The following is a 3,229-nucleotide window of genomic DNA, read 5'->3' as shown; positions in this document are numbered from 1 at the left end:
ATAATATAATTATAGTATATTAATTTATTGTTGTTTATTAATATTATATTTGTTTCTTTTACACCAGATAAATTTAATTATACATATAAATTTATTTATCTGGTATAAATACCACTGTTTTCCATAATCTTCCTAAGCAGATGTTAACCAACAATGGTTAAGAGCTAGTATGCAAAAGCATACAAATACAGATGTTATACAGTAGTCTTAAACTGTTTTCAGACTTTAAGCATTAACAATTTTTTAAATTTTGTCCTCTATAGAAGGTACACTGCTATTAATCATCTATATTTTTAATACTGACCTATAGCTTTAGATCTTCTCTAACAGTTATTAAATTATAATGATCTATAGTTTTTAGTATAAACAAAACATACCAAATACTCCTTGTCTACATTTGGTTCATTTATGCACAATTCACGAACAACAGTAAGCAATTCTTAGAAACTGAAGGACAAAATCTGATGGGAAAGCTGTAAAGTCCATTGTATGCTACAAATGGGTTAAACTAAAAGGGCAAGTGTTGAAGATCATTTTGTTCCTTGTGAAATGCTCTGGAAACTTTAACAGCTTCCTAATTACTTTGTTTGCATTTGCAAATTTTCCATGTGCTACAATCATGGCTATAAATTCTAAAAGCTTCTCATGTCACGTGGTTTCAAGGAACATGGTGAATTATTTACAGTAACTTAAAAATTCTACAGCATTTACTTTGTTCTTTTTCTGCCTAAAAACAAAGTTCTTAAAAATGATACTCTACCCCAACAGAACAAGAGATTTACAACTTTTTTTATGGAAAAGACTGAAATAGAAGTTTTCTGAAGTTCAGAAGGAAAGGTTTTTCAGCCGCTCTCAAATATATGAAGCTAAAAAAAGCTGATCTGAAATCTATAATGACAATAGTAAACATTTTGGTGAAAAAAAAAGTGCCTTAAAATACCAATTTCGAATCTATTTTCAATTTGACTTTTTAATCTCTAACACAGATGTCATGACTATGCACATCAAATTAAATCACTGCAGGAACTTTTAAATTATAATATTTAGTGAAGGTAAATTCTACCAATTAGATGTGTTAGAGGTATCACTAACTTGCTTGATTTCACATCTCTAATTTAGCATAAGGTAAAAGCAGCATGTGAGACATGCAAAATATTCTTCATTAGTCTCAGCCTTCCCTATAGAAACATATTTCCCCATTTTTCAGCCTCATTTTTTCCTTACAGAACTTTAGGATGAAAAATTACTAGCTACCACATGAAATCTTTTGATATCCTAACTGTTCTTATTTATCTTCTCTGGAAACAAATATTTCTTCAGCCTTGTTTTATAATCGTTTTCCTCCCACCATGATTCTTGTTTTTCTTTATTCTTCTATGAATTCCTCATCCCTTTTTCCTGCACTGTCAGGTTTATTTTTACACTTCACCCTACACTCACACTGCTGTTCTTTAAATTCCAATAGAGGATATCTCTACAAGACTTTCTGACTTCAGAACTATGCCACTAAAAAAAATTACAACACACACCCTCCCCTGCAGACACACCCCAGACATGACTCGGAAGACTGGTAATGAGCAGCAAAGACAACAGGGAAACATTTATTAGAGAATTCTGTGATGCCAAAGTACTTTCAGAAAAAGAAAATAAAAGTCCAAGCTAGACACAAAGAGTGACAATGCCCAGTCATGAAAGATTGAATTCAAGACAGTATTTTATACATATGGAGTAGTTAGTGCAAAAACCTACTATACACTCTTTTTACAATACTGACTTTTTTAATTTTAAAAAGCAGCAATGAATTCTTGCATCATTTCTCATTTACCTGTGGGGGTCTTTTGAACTTGGTATAATATACACACACTCCCTCTTCGTGAAAGTATTTTCTATCCAGGATTTCTGGGACTGAAAAATAAAAAGTGTAACGGTATTGTAAAATACAAATTATGTAACTCTGCAATGAAAAATGCTTTTTAAGGAAACAAGAATTAAAACATGAGGGAGTTTTTTTTTGTTTAAAGATGAAGACAAGCAGTGTCTAACATAAGGAAGTTAAATTGTCATTTATGTTTTGCAGTCTTTCAAAAACTAACAAAACCATATATGACCCTATAAAAGCGTCTCACACTGCCTAAAAGTTGAGATAATCAGAATCATTACGTAACTTATTTTATACACAAATCCCTTAAAATCCAGAGTAATATTTTTCAGAGCTAACATTTACATAGCAAAAATTTGCAATATGTAAAAAAAAAGGTACCAAAAAAGCGCCTCAATTTCACAATACAGTTTCCTAACTTGTTAGGAAAAAAAAAAGTCACGTTAAAATTTGTAAAAATTAACTGCACTACACTGAGAGAACAGTAATTTAATCTAACCTCTTTATTAAAGTAAAATTTTAATCTTGAAATTACAGGTAAGGAAGTATTCTAACAACACTGGCAATTTTTTCTAGTAGCAATAAATAGGTCATAACCTTTGTTCTTCATTAAGAAACTTTTCATTTCAATAAACAAGTTTAATTAGCATCTCTAAACTGTGTTTTAAGCTCAAACTTGAAACATATTCTGAAACATGAAATAAACACTGTTTACTTCTTCAAATGCTTACCTATTGTAATAGCTGGACATAAATTAATTTCAGTTGCTTTAAACAACCATGTAACATTATCTTACACGATCATCTCAGGATTACATGCTAAAGAATATGCATAATGCCCAAGGTCTACATCACATTTCAGCAATACATTGGGAAAGGAACTCAGACATGATTTTTATTAATTAAAAACAAGTAAAAATCTTGGTATGCCAATTTGTACCTTATGCAATATTGCTTTAAACCTTTATTAAGATTACATTAAAATTTCTCCACTGCTAACAGCATTCCCTGTCTTACATTTACATTCTACCTTTAGAAAAATTTGAGTAATATCATACCTGTTCTATTGTACAATGAGGGGAAAAAAAAGGACTGATGTATATAGTTCACAGGTATCTAAATAAAGGTCTGTGGAAGCTGTGAAGAAATTAGCATTTTTGTCCAGATCTATTATAACAGAAGATTCAGTAAAGATGGATGGTTTTTCACTCACTGCAATTTCAAGATCAGTTTAAGATAATACAGAGAAATTATTACAAGAAATAAAACCAGTTAGTTTTAACACAGAGCCCTGTAAAACTGCTCCTCAACTGCCCACCCTCTTTCAAAACATTTCCCAGACTCAGCACAT

The 3,229-nt window shown here is 30.8% G+C and overlaps 1 protein-coding gene across 1 annotated transcript in view; it reads right to left on the bottom strand.

Moving 5' to 3' along the window:
* Nucleotides 1-1,900, bottom strand: part of LOC104626586 (transient receptor potential cation channel subfamily M member 7-like) — a 7,649-nt gene extending 5,749 nt beyond the window's left edge. The window contains exon 1 of the mRNA XM_010294570.1: nucleotides 1,826-1,900. The gene's annotated coding sequence lies outside the window, so the exon portion shown is untranslated. The remainder of the gene's footprint in view (nucleotides 1-1,825) is intronic.
* Between the last annotated feature and the right edge of the window lie 1,329 nt (nucleotides 1,901-3,229).

This window comes from Phaethon lepturus, unplaced genomic scaffold (genome assembly GCF_000687285.1).
Source record: "Phaethon lepturus isolate BGI_N335 unplaced genomic scaffold, ASM68728v1 scaffold8440, whole genome shotgun sequence".
Taxonomy (NCBI): Eukaryota; Metazoa; Chordata; class Aves; order Phaethontiformes; family Phaethontidae; genus Phaethon; species Phaethon lepturus.
This window is presented reverse-complemented; position numbering and strand designations above follow the sequence as displayed.